The sequence below is a fragment of the Ranitomeya variabilis genome, chromosome 1 (assembly GCF_051348905.1).
Source record: "Ranitomeya variabilis isolate aRanVar5 chromosome 1, aRanVar5.hap1, whole genome shotgun sequence".
NCBI lineage: Eukaryota > Metazoa > Chordata > Amphibia > Anura > Dendrobatidae > Ranitomeya > Ranitomeya variabilis.
The window spans coordinates 33,401,830-33,424,248 of record NC_135232.1 but is presented as its reverse complement, the minus strand read 5'-3'; the positions used below and the strand labels follow the sequence as shown (position 1 = coordinate 33,424,248).

Below are 22,419 nucleotides of genomic sequence, written 5' to 3'. Positions count from 1 at the left end.
ATGCGGTATATTCCTGGTACATGGACGGTGTAGACTGGGGGAGCAGACAGATTCCTTTACAGCTGGTCAAACACTAAAAATGGAGAAAGGCAAAATCAGTGCAGGAGAAGGTTCTCTGTTACAGCCTGGGAGAGACGCCGTCATTAATAATATTCAGTCCTCCCTTCTCTACTGGGAATATAGAGAATCTATCACCTTTTTTTCTGTCCCATTTGAGACCAGAATAAAGTAAGTGCAGAGAACTTGATTCCATCCCTGGGTCACTGGGCTTCTTGCTGTAGTTTGATAACACGCTGTTTTATCTGCTGCAGATCTCCTAGTCCTCTCAGTGATGAGCTCCTTCTCTGTAGTTCTATATATTCTTTAGCTTAAGCTGGAGTTACACTAAACGACTTACCAACGATCACGAGCAGCGATATGACCTGGCCGTGATCGTTGGTAAGTCGTTGTGTGGTCGCTGGGGAGCTGTCACACAGACAGCTCTCTCCAGCGACCAACGATCAGGGGAACGACTTCGGCATCGTTGAAACTGTCTTCAACGATGCCGAAGTCCCCCTGCAGCACCCGGGTAACCAGGGTAAACATTGGGTTACTAAGTGCAGGGCCGCGCTTAGTAACCCGATATTTACCCTGGTTACCATTGTAAAAGTAAAAAAAAAAAAACACACTACATACTCACATTCTGATGTCTGTCACGTCCCCCACCGGCGTCCACAGGGTTAAAACTGCCTTCGGCAAGAGCGCTGCTAATATGCATGCGCTGCTGCCGAGAGCTTCCCTGCACTGAATGTGTCAACGCCGGCAGTAACAGCGGTGACGTCACGTCAGGGAAGCTCTCGGCAGCAGCGCATGCATATTAGCAGCGCTCTTGCCGAAAGCAGTTTTAACCCTGTGGACGCCGGGGGACGTGACAGACATCAGAATGTGAGTATGTACTGTTTTTTTTTTTTAACTTTTACAATGGTAGCCAGGGTAAATATCAGGTTACTAAGCGCGGCCCTGCACTTAGTAACCCGATATTTACCCTGGTTACAAGTGAACACATCGCTGGATCGGCGTCACACACGCCGATCCAGCGATGACAGCGGGTGATCAGCAACCAAAAAATGGTCCTGATCATTCCCATCGACCAACGATCTCCCAGCAGGGGCCTGATCGTTGGTCGCTGTCACACATAACGAGATCGTTAGCGGGATCGTTGCTACGTCACCAAAAGCGTGACGTTGCAACGATATCGTTAACAATATCGTTATGTATGACTCAGCCTTTAGTCTATCCTAGCCATACAGCTCTGACTGTCAGTTTTCTATGGGCCATAAGCTGTCAGTCAGTGCTGAGTTTAAAAACAATAAACATTGCACCATGATTTACAATAATAATTATTCTAGAATATTGAAACTAGAAAATGGTTAAAAAAGTGCTATATAATGTATATATGAAACATTCGTCTGCAAAATTGCTATGAAAAATACAGTAAATATATGTGAGCTTAACTGCCATAAATATATGTGAGCTTAACTGCCACGTCAAGGCGTCTTTCAAAAATTGGGTCCCTGTCCTAATACGTCACCTCTCCTGGGGGCAGGAATGGACCAGCTAACTACTTAAAATCACCTGTAGCTGATGGAAGTGGGAGTGCATATGTCCAAAAAGGGTTTGATACAAATAGAGAAAAAGACCAGCACATACAAGCTAGTGTGAACATGTGCCAACCAAAAAAGCGTATAACTTTAAAAACTATAAAGGTTGCACCATGATTTACCAAGAATCAGTACTCCAGAACATTGAAACTGCATTACTGCCATAGAAAATGGGGAAAAAATGCCCTGTATAATATATATATGAAATATTTATATGCAAAATTGCTATGAAAAATACAGTAAAAAAGTAGGTACTTGGCCCATAGATTGGCCAATATATGTGAGCACAACTGCCATGTCAAGGCGTCCTTCAAAAGTTGGGTCATCTCCTCATCATCCTTGCAGCTAAACCAAGGTCCACCTATGTAGTTTGGCCTCCTTGTTGTCTAATACTCTGATATTGATGAGCTATCCATAGGGAAGGTCATCAGTATCAGACTGGTGGGGGACTTACATCCGGCTGCTGAAGTGTTTTATTAGTTGCTTTTCATAACAATCACACCAATTCAATAGCATAGAGTGATGGTAGTGTAACTTGATTGACGTAGGGTGACAGTAGTGTCACAACGTTGTGGGTTTTAACCCTTCATCAAGTTTAAACCAGCAAGAACCAGATACGAAATTCAGTGTGATATTTCTCAGCAGTGTGAGGGATGTGATCTCACTTTCAGCCACTGTAACATGGTCCGGGTCATTATAAAGGGGTCTCATAATAGTGAAGAAAGGGTCCATTGTGGAGAGTTCTGGAGAATTAGGAGAACGGGAGAAGGCCTGATGGACACCTTGCAGCATGGAGATAATGAGGTTTATTTAATGAGATTTGAAAGACGGTGGATAAGGAATGATACAGTCTGTAACTCTGACAAGTACGGACGTCCTTGCTGTATCCAAAGATGCTGTCTGAAAGATTAATCTTTGCTGTTGGGTGACATGGAGGCTGCTGTAAAAGCCCATGTGTTGTATCTACAAAGCAGTCGTTGACTGGTGCAGTGAGCTAAGGGGAAATGGTCATCAGCCCTTGGGTCAGTACCAGAGAGGGAGGGAAAATGACAGAATCAGAGATGTGGTCAGGAAACTAGCTTCCTTCGCCCCTGTGCTCCACTCTATGTCCGTGCTGTCAATACTGGACCTACTGAAGAAATAGCTGTCCTGTCTTTTCTGGGCAGTACGCTCGCCGCTGAGCTCATGCTGCATATAATTTCCCCGTTGAGAGCAGTTTCCCTTTATACCGGACTGTTCATTCACCTTACAGCCACACCTCCCTAGTCCTCCTCTCACCCAGCTTATGAATCCTCAGATACCTTCACAACAGAAGAGGCGACCTAAGGGCTCATACATTTATAGCCTGGGAAGGGGGTAATACCCTTGGAGGTTCCCAGGCTATTAATATCAGCTCACAACTGTATAGTTAGACTTTACTGGCTATTAAAATGGGGGACCCTAAAAAAAAGACGGCATTTCATATATATATAATGTTTATGTGTGTATTTTAACGAATATTTTATTTGAAAACGATGTGTAAATGATAGAGAATTGCGCTATGTTAAAGCTCGTGTTAAAATTACATTGCAAATCTGATAGTAATCGCACTGTATTCGGATGTAAATCGGATCCTAAGTGTGAAAAATTGCATTGTACTCGCATGATACTCATCCATTTTTTTGGTCCTGATATTGGAACTTTTTTCACACATTTGGGTATGAGCCCTAAGAGAAGAAATCAGAGGAGCAGACGTTCTTCCTCGCACCGCCACTTTGCCTTTTATAGGGTTGGATTGTTTATCTTAACCCTTTGTATAACCTGCCCTAGCAAATAATGGAATAATCTCCTATGTACAGTGCTGCTTAATAGTTTGGGAACCCCTCATAATTTTCCATTTTTCTGCATAAATTTTACATACCGTATATACTCAAGTATAAGCCGACCCGAGTATAAGCCGACCTGTTATGACCCCAATGGCGAGGGTCTCAGAGGAACGTGGAAGTCTGCAGAATACAAAAATCCAGCTCATAGGGCAGTGGTAACTGGGTTGACCATATATCTACTCCTAACGCCAACACTAGAAGTAGCCGGGGATCATTCCTACGTTGATTCTAGATGACACGCGCCAGCCGGAGAATCTAGCTACCCCTAGTAGAGGAAAACAAAGACCTTTCTTGCCTCCAGAGAAGGGGACCCCAAAGCTGGATAGAAGCCCCCCACAAATAATGACGGTGAGGTAAGAGGAAATGACAAACACAGAAATGAACCAGGTTTAGCACAGAGAGGCCCGCTTACTGATAGCAGAATAAAGAAACGTAACTTATATGGTCAACAAAAACCCTATCAAAATCCACACTGGAAATTCAAGAACCCCCGAACCGTCTAACGGTCCGGGGGGAGAACACCAGCCCCCTAGAGCTTCCAGCAAAGGTCAGGATGTAGATTTGGAACAAGCTGGACAAAAATACAAAACCAAAACAAATAGCAAAAAGCAAAAGGCAGACTTAGCTGATATAACTGGAACCAGGATCAGTAGACAAGAGCACAGCAGACTAGCTCTGATAACTACGTTGCCAGGCATTGAACTGAAGGTCCAGGGAGCTTATATAGCAACACCCCTAACTAACGACCCAGGTGCGGATAAAAGGAATGACAGAAAAACCAGAGTCAAAAAACTAGTAACCACTAGAGGGAGCAAAAAGCAAATTCACAACAGTACCCCCCCCCTTAGTGAGGGGTCACCGAACCCTCACCACGACCACCAGGGCGATCAGGATGAGCGGCATGAAAGGCACGAACTAAATCGGCCGCATGAACATCAGAGGCGACCACCCAGGAATTATCCTCCTGACCATAGCCCTTCCACTTGACCAGGTACTGAAGCCTCCGCCTGGAGAGGCGAGAATCCAAGATCTTCTCCACCACGTACTCCAACTCGCCCTCAACCAACACCGGAGCAGGAGGCTCAGCAGAAGGAACTACAGGCACAATGTACCGCCGCAACAAGGACCTATGAAATACATTGTGAATAGCAAACGACACAGGAAGATCCAGACGAAAAGATACAGGATTAAGGATTTCCAATATCTTGTAAGGCCCAATAAAACGAGGTTTAAATTTGGGAGAGGAGACCTTCATAGGAACAAAGCGGGAAGAAAGCCATACCAAATCCCCAACGCGTAGTCGGGGACCCACACCGCGGCGGCGGTTGGCAAAGCGCTGAGCCTTCTCCTGTGACAACTTCAAGTTGTCCACCACATGATTCCAGATCTGCTGCAACCTATCCACCACAGAATCCACCCCAGGACAGTCAGAAGGCTCCACATGACCCGAAGAAAAGCGAGGATGGAAACCAGAGTTGCAGAAAAAAGGCGAAACCAAAGTGGCGGAACTAGCCCGATTATTAAGGGCAAACTCAGCCAACGGCAAGAATGTCACCCAATCGTCCTGATCAGCAGAGACAAAACACCTCAAATAAGCCTCCAAAGTCTGATTGGTTCGCTCCGTCTGTCCATTAGTCTGAGGATGGAAAGCAGAGGAAAACGACAAATCAATGCCCATCCTACTACAAAAGGATCGCCAGAACCTGGAAACGAACTGGGATCCTCTGTCTGACACAATATTCTCAGGGATGCCGTGCAAACGAACCACGTTCTGGAAAAACACAGGAACCAGATCGGAAGAGGAAGGCAGCTTAGGCAAAGGAACCAAATGGACCATCTTGGAGAAGCGATCACATATCACCCAGATAACGGACATGCCCTGAGATAGCGGAAGATCAGAAATGAAATCCATGGAGATATGTGTCCAAGGTCTCTTCGGGACAGGCAAGGGCAAGAGCAAACCGCTGGCACGAGAACAGCAAGGCTTAGCTCGAGCACAAGTCCCACAGGACTGCACAAATGACCGCACATCCCTTGACAAGGAAGGCCACCAAAAGGACCTGGCCACCAGATCTCTGGTGCCAAAAATGCCCGGGTGACCTGCCAACACCGAGGAATGAACCTCGGAAATGACTCTGCTGGTCCACTTATCCGGGACAAACAGTCTGTCAGGTGGACAAGACTCAGGCCTATCAGCCTGAAATCTCTGCAACACACGTCGCAGATCCGGAGAAATAGCTGACAAGATAACTCCATCTTTAAGAATACCAACAGGATCAGCGACTCCAGGAGCATCAGGCACAAAGCTCCTAGAAAGAGCATCGGCCTTCACATTCTTTGAACCTGGTAAATACGAGACAACAAAATCAAAGCGGGAGAAAAACAATGACCAGCGGGCCTGTCTCGGATTAAGGCGTTTAGCAGACTCGAGATACATCAGATTTTTGTGATCAGTCAAGACCACCACACGATGCTTAGCACCCTCGAGCCAATGATGCCACTCCTCAAATGCCCATTTCATGGCCAACAACTCCCGATTGCCCACATCATAATTTCGCTCGGCAGGCGAAAACTTCCTAGAGAAAAAGGCACAAGGTTTCATAACAGCAACCAGGGCCTCTCTGCGACAAAACGGCCCCTGCCCCAATCTCTGAAGCATCCACCTCAACCTGAAAGGGAAGTGAGACGTCAGGCTGGCACAAAACAGGCGCCGAAGTAAACCGGCGTTTCAACTCCTGGAAAGCCTCCACGGCAGCAGGAGCCCAGTTAGCTACATCGGAGCCCTTCTTGGTCATATCCGTCAAAGGTTTCACAATGCTAGAAAAATTAGCGATAAAACGACGGTAGAAGTTAGCGAAGCCCAAGAACTTCTGAAGACTCTTAACTGACGAGGGCTGAGTCCAATCAAGAATAGCTCGGACCTTGACTGGGTCCATCTCCACAGCAGAAGGGGAAAAAATGAACCCCAAAAAGGGAACCTTCTGTACACCAAAGAGACACTTTGAGCCCTTGACAAACAAGGAATTTTCACGCAAAATTTTAAAGACCAACCTGACCTGCTCCACATGCGAATCCCAATTATCAGAAAAAACCAAAATATCATCCAGATAAACAATCAAAAATTTATCCAGATACTTCCGGAAAATGTCATGCATAAAGGACTGAAAAACTGAAGGCGCATTGGAGAGCCCAAAAGGCATCACCAAGTACTCAAAATGACCTTCGGGCATATTGAATGCGGTTTTCCATTCATCACCTTGCTTAATGCGCACAAGGTTGTACGCACCACGAAGGTCTATCTTGGTGAACCACTTGGCACCCTTAATCCGGGCAAACAAGTCAGACAACAGCGGTAAAGGATACTGAAATTTGACAGTGATCTTATTTAAAAGCCGATAATCAATACAAGGTCTCAAAGATCCGTCCTTTTTTGCCACAAAAAAGAATCCCGCACCAAGAGGGGAAGAAGACGGACGAATATGTCCTTTCTCCAGAGACTCCTTGATATATGAACGCATAGCGGTATGTTCAGGTACCGACAGATTAAACAGTCTTCCCTTAGGAAATTTACTGCCTGGGATCAAATCTATAGCACAGTCACAGTCCCTATGAGGAGGCAGTGCACTGGACTCAGACTCACTGAAGACATCCTGATAATCAGACAAATACTCCGGAACTTCCGAAGGCGTAGAAGAAGCAATAGACACAGGCAGGGAATCCCCATGAATACCACGACAGCCCCAACTTGAGACTGACATAGCCTTCCAGTCCAGGACTGGATTATGGGTCTGTAACCATGGCAGCCCTAAAACAACCAAATCCTGCATTTTATGTAAAACCAGGAAACGTATCACCTCGCGGTGTTCAGGAGTCATGCACATGGTAACCTGTGTCCAATACTGCGGTTTATTTGCTGCCAATGGTGTAGCATCAATACCCCTAAGAGGAATAGGATTTTCTAATGGTTCAAGAGTAAAACCACAGCGCTTAGCAAATGAGAGATCCATGAGACTCAGGGCAGCACCTGAATCTACAAACGCCATGACAGGATAAGATGACAGTGAGCAAATCAAAGTTACAGACAGAATAAATTTAGGTTGCAAATTACCAACGGTGACAGGACTAACAACCTTAGCTATACGTTTAGAGCATGCTGAGATAACATGTGTAGAATCACCACAGTAGTAGCACAAGCCATTCCGGCGTCTATGAATTTTCCGCTCATTTCTAGTCAGGATTCTATCACATTGCATTAAATCAGGTGTCTGTTCAGACAACACCATGAGGGAATTTGCGGTTTTTCTATCACATTGCACCGAATTAGGTGTCTGTTCAGACAACACCATGAGGGAATTTGCGGTTTTGCGCTCCCGCAACCGCCGGTCAATTTGAATAGCCAGTGCCATAGTATCATTCAGACCTGTGGGAATGGGAAAACCCACCATAACATTCTTAATGGCTTCAGAAAGGCCATTTCTAAAATTAGCGGCCAGTGCACACTCGTTCCAATGTGTCAGCACGGACCATTTCCGAAATTTTTGGCAATACACTTCAGCCTCGTCCTGCCCCTGAGACATAGACAGCAAGGCCTTTTCTGCCTGAATCTCAAGATTGGGTTCCTCATAAAGTAAACCGAGCGCCAGAAAAAACGCATCAAGATCAGCCAATGCCGGATCTCCTGGTGCCAGCGAAAAAGCCCAATCCTGAGGGTCGCCCCGTAAGAACGAAATAACAATTTTTACTTGCTGAGCAGAATCTCCAGATGAACAGGGTCTCAGGGACAAAAACAATTTACAATTATTCACGAAATTCCTAAACTTAAACCTGTCTCCGGAAAACAGTTCAGGAATCGGTATTTTAGGTTCTAACATAGGATTTCTGATAACATAGTCTTGTATGCCCTGCACACGAGTAGCCAGCTGGTCCACACTTGTAATCAAGGTCTGGACATTCATGTCTGCAGCAAGCATAGCCACTCTGAGGTAAAGGGGAAGAAGAAAAAAAAAAACCTCAGAATCTTCTTTCTTATAATCCCTCTTCTGCAATGCATTAAACATTTAATACTGGCCTGGCAAACTGTTATGACCCCAATGGCGAGGGTCTCAGAGGAACGTGGAAGTCTGCAGAATACAAAAATCCAGCTCATAGGGCAGTGGTAACTGGGTTGACCATATATCTACTCCTAACGCCAACACTAGAAGTAGCCGGGGATCATTCCTACGTTGATTCTAGATGACACGCGCCAGCCGGAGAATCTAGCTACCCCTAGTAGAGGAAAACAAAGACCTTTCTTGCCTCCAGAGAAGGGGACCCCAAAGCTGGATAGAAGCCCCCCACAAATAATGACGGTGAGGTAAGAGGAAATGACAAACACAGAAATGAACCAGGTTTAGCACAGAGAGGCCCGCTTACTGATAGCAGAATAAAGAAAGGTAACTTATATGGTCAACAAAAACCCTATCAAAATCCACACTGGAAATTCAAGAACCCCCGAACCGTCTAACGGTCCGGGGGGAGAACACCAGCCCCCTAGAGCTTCCAGCAAAGGTCAGGATGTAGATTTGGAACAAGCTGGACAAAAATACAAAACCAAAACAAATAGCAAAAAGCAAAAGGCAGACTTAGCTGATATAACTGGAACCAGGATCAGTAGACAAGAGCACAGCAGACTAGCTCTGATAACTACGTTGCCAGGCATTGAACTGAAGGTCCAGGGAGCTTATATAGCAACACCCCTAACTAACGACCCAGGTGCGGATAAAAGGAATGACAGAAAAACCAGAGTCAAAAAACTAGTAACCACTAGAGGGAGCAAAAAGCAAATTCACAACACCGACCCCCCTAATTTTGCCACAAAAAACTGGGAAAACGTATTGACTCGAGTATAAGCCTAGGGTGGAAAATGCAGCAGCTACTGGTGAATTTCAAAAATAAAAATAGATGCTCCATACCGTTCATTATGGCCCCATAGCTGTGCCATATAGTGCTCTGCACCATTCATTATTGCCCCATAGCTGTACCATATAGTGGTCTGCACCGTTCATTATTGCCCCATAGCTGTGCCATATAGTGCTCTGCACCATTCATTATGGCCCCATAGCTGTGCCATATAGTGCTCTGCACCGTTCATTATTGCCTCATAGCTGTGCCATATAGTGCTCTGCACCGTTCATTATTGCCCCATAGCTGTGCCATATAGTGCTCTGCACCGTTCATTATTGCCCAATAGCTGTACCATATAGTGCTCTGCACCATTCATTATTGCCCCATAGCTGTGCCATATAGTGCTCTGCACCGTTCATTATTGCCCCATAGCTGTGCCATATAGTGCTCTGCACCGTTCATAATTGCCTCATAGCTATGCCATATAGTGCTCTGCACCGTTCATAATTGCCCCATAGCTGTGCCATATAGTGCTCTGCACCGTTCATAATTGCCCCATAGCTGTGCCATATAGTGCTCTGCACCGTTCATTATTGCCCCATAGCTGTACCATATAGTGCTCTGCACCGTTCATTATTGCCCCATAGCTGTGCCATATAGTGCTCTGCACCGTTCATTATTGCCCCATAGCTGTACCATAGAAAGCTGTGCCATATAGTGCTCTGCTCTATTCATAATTGCCCCATAGCTGTGCCATATAGTGCTCTGCACCGTTCATTATTGCCCCATAGCTGTACCATAGAAAGCTGTGCCATATAGTGCTCTGCTCTATTCATAATTGCCCCATAGCTGTGCCATATAGTGCTCTGCACTGTTCATAATTGCCCCATAGCTGTGCCATATAGTGCTCTGCACCGTTCATAATTGCCCCATAGCTGTGCCATATAGTGCTCTGCACCGTTCATAATTGCCCCATAGCTGTGCCATATAATGCTCTGCACCGTTGATTATTGCCCCATAGAAAGCTGTGCTGCTGCTGCAATAAAAATAATAAAACACATACCACCTCTCTTGCTTGCAGCTCCTCAGCGTCCCGTCCCGGCGTCTCTCCGCACTGACTGACCAGGCAGAGGGCGGCGCGCACACTATATGCGTCATCGCGCCCTCTGACCTGCACAGTCAGTGCGGAGAGAGAGACGCTGGGAAGACGGAGTGGCGCCCGGCGTGTGGAACGCGGACAGGTGAATATGACATACTTACCTTCTCCCGGCGTCCCGCTCCTTCCCCCGGACAGCTGGTCTCCGGTGCCGCAGCCTCTTCCTCTGTCAGCGGTCACCGGCACGGCTGATTAGAGAAATGAATAGGCGGCTCCGCCCCTATGGGAGTGGAGTCCATATTAATTTCTCTAATGAGCGGTCCCACATGACCGCTGAACAGGGGAAGAGCTGCGGCACCCGGAGACCGTGGGACTGCAGGGACAGCGCCAGGAGCCCCGGAAGCAGGTAAGTATGCGACAGTGCCCTCTCCCCCTCACCCGCCGACCCTGCCACCGACAGTGACTCGAGTATAAGCCGAGAGGGGCACTTTCAGCCCAAAAATTTGGGCTGAAAATCTCGGCTTATACTCGAGTATATACGGTACATTCTAAAAGTAGATGCATAGAACAAAACCAAGCAACTGAGTCAAAAATATTAGGCTTTCAATTTTTTAAATGAGGAAAAATGAACCAATATCACGTGTCTGAGTGTCAAAAGTATGTGAAACTTTAGAATTAGCAAGGTGAAATTAGTCTGATGCTTTCAATCAATGGAATGTCAATCAGGTGTAAGTGGATGTCCTGTTTCAGAAATCTATCAAAGTCTGATCATCACATCATGTTTGTAGTAGTGTATCATGGCACAAAGGAGATTTCTGAGGACATCAGAAGAGTAGTTGTTGATGCTCATCAGGTTGGAAAAGGTTACAAAACATCTCTAATTAGTTTGGAATTCAACAAGCCAGTCAGACATATTGCACAGATGAAAGAAAATCACCCTCCCCGGGAGTGTTTGATCAAAAATGATCACTCTAAAAGTAAGGCGTATTAATAGTCCACGAGGTGACAAAGGAACCCAAGGTAAACTCTAAGCAACTAAAGGCTTCTCTCACATTAGTCAATATTCATGAATCCACCATCAGGAGGACACTGAACAATAATGGTGTGTGGTGTGCATGGCAGGACTGCAAGTCATTTCTCCTCAAAATGAACATTGCTGTCTGCCTACAGTTTGCTAACGATCACCTGGACAAGCAAGAAGGCTAAAAGGAACAATGTTTTGTGGATGGACGAAACAAAATGAGAGCTTTTTGGTTTAAATGAGACACATTGGTTTGGAGAAAGAAATACCCTGCATTCGAGGATAAAAACCTCATGCAATCTGTGAAACACAGTGGTGTCATGGTTTGGTCCAGTTTTGCTGCATCTAGGCCAGGATGGCGGCCATCACTGATGAAACTATAGCATTCAGAGGAAAATGTCACAACATCTGTCCATGAGCTGAATATCAAAGGGAACGTCTGTCATCCTCCAAGACAATGAACCAAAGCACATAAGTCGTTCTACAGAAGAATGGTTAAAGAAGAATAAAGTTTGAGTGAACAAGTCACAGTCCTGACCTTAGTGCTATAGTGGAAGGAGCTGAAGTGAACAGTTATGGGAGAAAATCCAAAGGTGAAGCTGTTTTGTAGAGAGAAATTAGCCACAGTTCCTACAAGCCGATATGCAGGACAAACCAACAATTACTGGACACATTTAGATGCAGTTATTGCTGCAAATTTCAAAACTCCAGATATTGAGAGCAAAGGTTCACAAACTTTTGATCATTTTCCTCAATAATAAAATTGCAAAATCTAATATTTTTGACTCATTTGTTTGGATTCTCTTCATCTACTGATAAGATCTGATGTAGTTTTAGAATTTAGAAATTTATACAGAAATATGGAAAATTCCAGAAGGGTGCTTTTAGAATCACCCTTGCTCTTTCTTCTCTTATCTTTTTGATAACCAATGGAATTAACATCATTGGCGGTAAGGCATAAGCTAGGTCAAACTTCCAAGGATACTGGAGCGAGTCTATCATGTCTGGATGATCCGCTGCGTTTAGGGAGGCGAACATTTGCACCTGTCTGTTTTTTCTGGTCGCAAATAAATCTATTTGTGGAAGACCCCATATGTCTACTATGCTTCTGAATATTTGAGGATTGAGAGTCCATTCTCCTTGGCGCAGCATGTAGCGACTGAGGAAGTCGGCTTTTAAATTCTCTACTCCTCTGATATGGAGAGCCATGAGGGATAGAAGATTAACGTCCGCTAAATCGAAGATATTTGTCGCTGAAGACTTTAGACTTTCTGATCGCGTTCCGCCTTGACGATTTAAATATGTGACGACTGTCATGTTGTCCGACAGGATTCTTACGTGAGATCCTCGGAGCTGGGGAAGGAAACATTTTAAAGCATGATTAACTGCTTTCAGTTCCTTACAATTGGAGGACTGCTGAATCTCCACAGCATTCCAGCGACCTTGAGCTATATTCTGACCCAGATGGGCCCCCCACCCCTCTGGGCTTGCGTCAGTGGTAATTATTTTAGAGGGTTTTATTGTCCATGGGACTCCTCCAGACAAGTGGTTTTTATCTAACCATCAGACCAATTAATTAAGCACCTCTTGTGAAAGGGCGATTTTTGTATTCAAACATCCTTGACAATGAAATTGCGCCAAAAGGATCTCATGTTGTAAGGCCCTAGTATGATATTGGGCCCATTGAACTGTAGGGATGCAGGAAGAGAAAGAGCCTAAGAGGGACATGGCATCCCTTAGTGACATTTGAGGATTAGCCCTTGCCATACTAACTTTCGAGATTATGGCCAACTTCTTGGATTCTGGTTAGAGACATCTCTGACTTACAGAGTCCAAGATTAGCCCCAGGAAGGACTGCAGGGTTTCTGGATGAAGTCTGGATTCTTGAAATTCACAATCCAACCTAAAGCCTGCAAAGATGAAATGGTATTAGCCAAGCATTCTTTACATTGTGAGGCAGAATTTACAACTATTAAAAAATCATCCAGGTAAGGTACGATTAGTGTATCCTGATGTCGCAGATAAGCCATCACCTCGAGCATAACTTTAGTGAAAACGCGAGGAGCCATTGAAAGGCCGAATGGTATAGCTGTAAATTGAAAGTGACGGATCCGGCCTCCTAGGTTGACTGCCACCCTGAGGTATTGTTGGTGTTCTGCATGAATGGGAAGATGGTAATACGCATCCTTCAAATCTAGACCCGTCATAAAACATCTAGGAAATAAAAGTTTAATAGTAGACCTGATTGATTCCATCTTAAAGGTGTGATCATATAAAAAAGAATTTAATTTTCTAAGATTTATTATAGTACGGAATGAACCATCCGGTTTGGGAATCAGAAATAAAGGGGAATAAAATACCCTTCCTTCCTGATTCCTTGGTACTTCTATAAGAACATTTTTAGCCAAAAGGCTGAAAATGTCCAACTGGAGCGACTTTTGCTGTTCTGGTGCTCTCAGAGATGTTACAATGAAAGTATCTTGTGGTAGTCGGAAGAATTCTAATCTTAGTCCTGATTTTATTAGGCGGAGGGTCCACTGATTTGAAGTTATATGTTCCCATTGTCGGTGAAAAAATTTTAGTCTTTCACCTACTGGTACTTCCTTACTGACCGTGTCTACTGCATCTAGCTGTTTCGGAGTTACTAAATAAGGCACCTTTCTGTTTTGTTTCCCTCGTTTCCCAACGATCTCTTTGTGGTTCATACGGCCTCCTTCTGTTAAATGGCTGTCTTCTAAACGCTCTCCTATAGGAAGGAAGAAACTGTTTAGGAAAGCCCTTCCTTCTTTCTCCTGCTTTAGTGAGTAGGTCATCAAGAACCTCACCAAACAAGAACTCACCCTGGCACCGAATTGTACATAGTCTAGATTTGGACTGTGCATCCCCTTTCCATCCCTTGAGTCAGAGAGCTCGACGAGCCGCGTTCACTAGGTGAGCTGATCTAGCTGCCAAATGCAGAGAATCGGCTGATGCGTCAACCAAGAATGCTGCAGCACTTCTAATCAACGGAATTGCTTGTAGGATCCTTTCTCTCGTCACCTTGCCTTTGACCTGTTGCTTTAGCTGGTCTATCCACACTAACAGTGACCTTGCTGTGGATATGCTCGATATGGCAGGCTTAAAGGGAACCTGTCACCCCCCTCAGGTGTTGTAACTGAAAGAGCCATCTTTTAGTTATGCTCCCTGCACACTCTGAAATAAACGCTTATAAAATGTTCCCCTTGATACCGTGAAATGGTCCCGGGGGCGGGTCTTTCCCTCCTAATCAGACGCAGCACAGCCGTCACTCCAGGCCTGTGCGCCGCCTCCTCTTGCTTCATTAGCATCCCTGGCGCCTGCGCTGTACGTTGGAAGGGCAGCGCAACTGCGCATGCCCGGAAAAAATACTTACAGCGCAGGCGCCAGGAATGCTAATGAAGTAAGAGGAGGCGGCGCGCACAGGCCCGGAGTGACGGCTGTGCTGTGTCTGATTAGGGGGGAAAGACCCGCCCCCGGGAGCATTTCACGGTATGAGTGTGCGCGCTCTGACCACATCCGGTTTGGCGTGGCAGAGCGCACTTACCCGTGAGACGCTGCTGCCGCCTCCTATGCCGGCCGATACGCATCACTAGCGCTCCCCTCCATAGGCCGGGCTGGCTGCCCGGAACCTGCCGGAAAAGTTGAGGGAGGAGGCTGCATGCAGTGGCTCCCCCGCCGCTGCTACTGATGCCACAGCCCCTGCTGTTCGCATGGAAACCACACAGGCAGGTGCACAGCTCAGGATACTCCATGTAGATATTCCAGGGTTTCCAATAGGAACAGGAAACCAACTGAGGAGGAGAGGTGGACCGCCCTTTTGTCTCTGTAGGTTTCCTGTTCCTATGGGCGGGTCCCTCTCTCAAAGTGGGTACTGTCATGGCGAAGGGTAAAAAATCTATAGTCACATAGTTATCTCTATATATAATTGTACAGTCGTCACTCAGAGGCGTTGTGTCCTTTACACAATATGTCGCCTCTCACTTTCTGGCGTAGTAAAGCTCATGTAGTGACATATACATATATTATTGGTACTTTCCCGTTATAGAAGGTGATGGAGCATTTAGGACATTATTAGACCGGTGTGATGATCTCTAATGGGAGCGGTTTGTACTTTTTGTCATTACAGAGCCGGACGAGAGACGTCTTCTGCCTCTATCCTTGTGGACTGAAGAATCTCCCCATTTATCTGTCATTGCTTCATTTCATTGTGTGTGATTGTACAGGAACCGGCCGTATACAATAATCTCATTATTATTTAGTCTAATCCCGGAATAAAATGACCGCTTAGAAAAAAACAATTACAAAGCAGAATTGTGAGGCCTCCGGCTGAGTCCTGGTGTTAAATATGCTTATTCTGCACATTCATTTAAATCAGGACTTAACCAGGTGCGTTATTCTTAAAAGAAAAATGTCGTCATATTCACATAAAAAGTATAGTGGTTTATTGATTGTCCATAGAAAAATCAGGTTGCAGCAAAAACATAAAACAGATCAAAATAGTTACGAACGGATTGTCCATGTGTAGAGATTAGCATTAGTTACCCATCTTTCCCAAGTCCTGAATGGAAGTCATCTGTCTGTGTGTCTGGAGTTTGAAGGTCATCATGACTGCAGCTATCAGCTGTTGCTTCTTCTTCAGACATCCATGGAGAGAATGAGGTGGAGATGGGAGGTGACAGTCCCACGTGACAAAAGACCCCCACACCCTCCTAAGAGACACTTATATATCTTCTCTACAGATCACGTGTTACCCTGTATATGGAGTGGACTTATGCTCTGAGCTCCTATATACATAAATAGCTCTTTGTACTGTCAGCATGAAGCAATGTGTTCTATACTGCATCAAGACCAAGAATAAGTTAATTAATTAATATTTAACAATTCCCCCTTTTGAGGGTGAAAGACATTCATTGGAACCCTCAAATTAAATATATTTAATAAAATCTTCTTTCTTCTTTCCTTCTTCTTTAGCAAAATAATTTAGTGTTCATAATATCAATAACAATAATAATAATAATAATAATAATAATAATAATATTGTTCTACGTATTCAATAATATAATGATATGTAAATGCATGTTATGGTAAGCCGTGACCAATATTCATAAAATATATGCGATTATACTTCCCTATATCTACTTGAAGCATCTCAGGTCTGATGTCATCTGATGTCATCTGGTCTTCATCTTGATGTTTTCTTCTTGGTTCTTTTTAAACAATCTTTATTATAATTTTTATGAAATAGATGATAGCATGTAGATATTGTAGAGACTGTGTGTCATGTGTCAATCAAAGTCCATAAATTCAAATGTTGATAAGAAAACAAAGTTCATAGATGTGATGTAGCTTTAATATCTGTGTAGTGTCACCTTTAAAAACCTGGACTTACATTGGCTCGCCTTGGAAATCATCTGGAATCTCCATATCATCCGTAGTGGTCTTGGAACAGGTGTTTTTGGTCAGCACAGCAAGGGTTAAATTGACTCTTCCCTGCTAAATATAGCACCATAACCAGTTTTTGGTGCACTGGACACATGTCAGGGTTGTAGCGTCCTGACAATCACCTGATTGTTCACCAGCTTTCATGGAAGTCTTATAGATGATAGGAAACCACTGGAACATAATAACACAGTTCATCTTAGCATCATAGGATCATCGTCCTCTCCGTGGTTGGCAGGTAGGATATTATACTCATACTTGTCAGAGATGGATGCTGTAGTTGTGAATGGTGACATGAATTGTATTCGACACAGTCTATTATTACTCAGAAATCATAGCATTGTTACCTTGTGGAACTTCTGGATAACGCTTTTTCTTCTTGCAACTTTTAATTGAATATAAAAATATGAAAAGTCTTTATTAACATAACTTTAATATCTTGATTGAAGTCTTCATTCCCTATTCTATACCAAATCTGGTAATTTCCTAACTTATAACATCATAGCTTACCATAGCAATCAATAATATCCATATAATTATTATTGGAATATTAATATGGAACTCATATTTGGAAAAATAAAATAATAATAATAATGATAATATATTATTAACCATATTCTTCATGTGATAGGACATTTTTATGTCATGGGTGTAATTTCTTTTTGAACCCATAGATGTCAGTGTGTCTTTTATGTAACAAATGCTGTTATTACTAAAACTTTATTAATAAACTATAACCAATAATATGTAAGAATGTGTAGCCATGAACCAAAATAAGAATATGTATATATATATAAATGAATAAGTGAAAGAATTGTTGTATTTAACTCAGAATTGAAACATTTCTTATATAATGAAACCATATGATCATTATATTTGATAAAGCAATATACTTGTATTAGACATTACTTTATTAAATATTGATTTTTCTTTTTGAGATAAAAAATGAAAAATTGAGAATAAAAATTGAATAAAAAGTGAAAAATGAAAAATAAAAATGTTAAACAAATAAAAATAAGAAATCGTGAAAAATGAAAAATGAGAATAAAATAAAAATAAAAATAAGGCCTTTATATATTGATGATGAATGCAAAGGTTATGTCTCAATAACACATTCCCTTTAATATTTCCATTATCTAGATGTTGTCATAACCTTGGATTACCAAAATATTGAAATTATGCAGCTTTGCATATAATACCCTTCATTAGAGGAAAAAAAATGACTTTTATAATACTTATTGTATTGTACCCAATAATACCTTATTAATATTTCTTTTTTATTAAAATGTGTGAAAAAAAAGTATTGATGAAATGTGATGATGTAATCTGGATCAAAAACACATTTCCCCCTTAATACCAAAAAATATTATTTTATGAAAAAATTAATTTGCAAAAACCAAAATTAAAAATAATTAATTTTATAACTGTCATATCAGCTTGTGCCATATATTTGTTTGAAAATGGTACCCATCTATGTAATCAATAAAAAACATTGAATATGAAAAAAATTATAATTTGGGAAAATTATTCTAAATATATACTTGATAAACCATATTGATGTGTGATTGCACTTATTCACTATTACTAAATCAAGAAATAATAATTAAAGAAATATATGTAAATATATGTTGAGTAAATAATATTTCAATATATCTTAACATTTGTAATTTAACTGAATCTTATTTTCATACACACAAGTTTTTTGTTATTTTCTTTCTTTCTCTCAACATACCATAAATCATGAGGCCTCTTACATACTGTACATTTCACATTCCTTACGTTACACTTCATTCTTACGTTGAATGCACTTAGCAGCTGCTCATCTGTCATCTGTCACTCACATAAAAGTTGACAATACATATTTCACATACAAAGACATGTATATTAACCCAAAATATTGTGTCCCAATTATTAATCAATGCTCATTGTATACTATTAAATTTAGTATTCTAATATTTTTTTGAATATTCCCCAAATATATCTAACACTATGGTCCCTCCACTGCATCTCCCTGCCATGCTCTGTTTTTATCATAAGCCACTTTAATAAAGACCGGACTTAATACACGGATGGTGAGTGCTCTTCCTTTTCTTTAATTGATTCATGTGGATTAGCTTTTTTCCGAATGAGCACCATTGATCCGTAGTGGTAGTAAAACATTTCCAAGCCGAAGGGAGGTGAAACAGGAAGCTCAGGCTGAACAGTGTGCACGTCTTTTGTTTCACTGAGTTCATATCTAACACTATGTTCCAACCTATAGATAGGACTCTTCCATATGAAATGTGTGCATTTGTTGTACAGTTATATTTAGTACAAGTCTGCAACTGAATCCGTTTGAATGCAAAGGCTGAGGGACTTCTAAAGTTTCTTCTTACAGCTTTAAGTTGAAACAAGAGAGTGACCTGTCACACCATGCAACGAAGGAGAAAAACTACATTATTTCCATGCAAAGGAAAAAAACAAGTTTTTAGTTTATTAGTTATATATTATTTTTTTATTAAGTGTTAAATATATATACAATCATGCAGTTAATATAGCTTCCTGTGTAAATAAAACATAAATTCATGTAAAAAGGTTTTTTTTTTGTTCAATTCCTGTTTTTGAAATGAAAGCTCTAAGGAAAAATAAAAGATAAGGTTAATTTCATATTTATTCAGAAACAAAATAATTTAAATATGTTATACATATGTATATATTTAATATATATTGTGATTAATGTAATTCTAAGTATTATTACTGGAATAAATTTTAATTATTTCACTATACATATATATATAAATACAGTTACTATCATCTATACCTATACAAATATGCTACAGTATTTACTGTATACTATATTAATATATATATATAACTGCAGAAATATATTGTATAAAATAATTACATATTAATAAATAATACATTGTATAACTCCCCTACACCTTATATAATTGATTACATTTTTAGCCAATTCCTAACCCAAAATTTACCTCTCTGTTGATAATTTGTTGGACAGCACTATTTAATAAGGTCATTAACCCTAAGGACTCTTTGAAGTTGAAGAGCTGCAATAATGGAGTGTTCAGTTGAGCACCCCCTATACTCACCACTTGTTTCTGTCTGTCAATTTCCGCCATTTTTACAGGGAAATCTGACCCTTTAGCTTTCAACCCTTTCAGTGCAGCTTCAGTGGGAGACTTCTGCATTTCATTATAGGGTTTGTAGCAAATATGTAATTTTCTTCGTTCTTCATAGATTTGATTTTGGGTCAGTTTTGGAGATTTTGATTTTGGCTTCTCATAAGATATAATTCTGTCTGATTTAAAAACCTTAGTATGATTTGTTTTCCTTTCAAGATTCTCATGTTTTCTAAAAAATTCAATGGACTGTGCACATTCATATAAAGAATCTTTCTGTGAAGCAATATCACGAGATACAGGATCTAGGAATCGAAATTTGTTCACAAAACAATTTATCATTGATTTTTTACTGGAATTAGTACTGATCATCCTGTAAACCCTTTCAAAAATGGACATGAATGTAAAAGTACATTCTTTCTGGCCAATCCTCAATTTTAGAAGAATATCAAGATCTGGATAATTTTCTTTTAGTCCACAAAATATCAAAATTTTTAATCTTTCTACATCAGTCATTTCTTCATGGAATTCTTCATTCTGCATTTTTAGTGAGAATTTCCTGGAGAAACTTACTGGAAGCCAAATTTTAAATAATTTATTTTTCTCCTGATTAGTCAGATCATACTTATCAGCAAAACTTTCAAAAATCTCTGAATTTCTGCACACATCGATTTTGTCATCATATGCAGGAATGATTTTACATAATTTCAACAAGGTCTTCCTAGATTTAGTTTGGAGTTGGGCCTCTAAGCCGTCTTCTATTTTTAGTGGCACTTCCACATCATCTCTGTCAGTTGTCATGTCTCCTACGTGTCCTCCATCTTGTTTTTCATCATGAGGCACAAAGTCAAGGTCACCTTGAGTGGCCGCCATTACAGACATGTGCGTCACATCTTCCTCTTCCTCACACTTCACATTACAGTCAATCTTGGGGACATCATTAATTTCCTTTTCCTTAGAAATTCTTTCTACACAATCTTTTTTGGACTTCTCTGTAACAAACTCATGAAATACATTAACCATATGTAATATATTTTTCAGTTGCTCTTTTTCTTTTTTTCTAGATACTAGCTTAGAATCTAACTTCAAGTTCGCGATTCTACATTCCGCATATAAAGATAACCAAAATATTTCTACACTAGATCTATACAAACTTACAAATTCTATCTGACTTGATTTAGCAAATGAATTAATCAATTCCATTTGCCCTACCTTGAAATCTCAGCTTGTAGATCCTTTTGCTGGGCTCCAAACTTCACTTGACCGCGGCTATTTTTAGCACGTCTATTTTCAACACGTCCGGCACTTGTAGTACTCCTACTACTTGTCAATTCAACTAACACCCGTTAGTCTCTGTTAAGTTTACAAAATCATAGGTTCTTCTGAGATCTTTGTGACTTGAAGTTTTGAAGTGAAATGTCTGAATATTTGCACAAAATCTTGCAAACTCTTCTGTCTTCCCCCCGTGTGCAAAAATGAAGGAAATTCACGAAAAAATAGCACAAAAATCAAAACTGGCTGGCTTCGGCAATGTTAAATATGCTTATTCTGCACATTCATTTAAATCAGGACTTAACCAGGTGCGTTATTCTTAAAAGAAAAATGTCGTCATATTCACATAAAAAGTATAGTGGTTTATTGATTGTCCATAGAAAAATCAGGTTGCAGCAAAAACATAAAACAGATCAAAATAGTTACGAACGGATTGTCCATGTGTAGAGATTAGCATTAGTTACCCATCTTTCCCAAGTCCTGAATGGAAGTCATCTGTCTGTGTGTCTGGAGTTTGAAGGTCATCATGACTGCAGCTATCAGCTGTTGCTTCTTCTTCAGACATCCATGGAGAGAATGAGGTGGAGATGGGAGGTGACAGTCCCACGTGACAAAAGACCCCCACACCCTCCTAAGAGACACTTATATATCTTCTCTACAGATCACGTGTTACCCTGTATATGGAGTGGACTTATGCTCTGAGCTCCTATATACATAAATAGCTCTTTGTACTGTCAGCATGAAGCAATGTGTTCTATACTGCATCAAGACCAAGAATAAGTTAATTAATTAATATTTAACACCTGGTAATGGTGGTCTCATTTTCTCGGAGATTACAGGAAGCTTTTGGGTGAAGTCTTTACATATTTGTGTGTCTTACACAGTTATTCTCATTAATGGCGCATTATACTGGGGACGGGATGCTTGTATATGACATTATGTCGCTTTATTTCATGCTTTTTACATTCACTATAACATTTTCTGGACGGATTTAGGTTTCATTTTCTAGTAGCTTCAGTTTTGTTCTGATTTGGGTGATATTTTTCTATTTGTTCGATTTGATATCAGG

At 41.5% G+C, this 22,419-nt stretch overlaps 1 protein-coding gene across 2 annotated transcripts in view; it reads left to right on the top strand.

The window, feature by feature from the left end:
* The window catches only part of LOC143804128 (class I histocompatibility antigen, F10 alpha chain-like), a 604,087-nt gene that overhangs the window by 165,942 nt on the left and 415,726 nt on the right, over positions 1–22,419 (top strand). The window contains exon 8 of one of the 2 annotated variants that reach the window (XM_077281910.1): positions 15,650–15,792. The exons of the other annotated variant lie outside the window; for it this stretch is intronic. The gene's annotated coding sequence lies outside the window, so the exon portion shown is untranslated. Of the gene's footprint in view, positions 1–15,649; positions 15,793–22,419 lie in introns of those variants that run through there. 2 annotated transcript variants of the gene reach the window in all.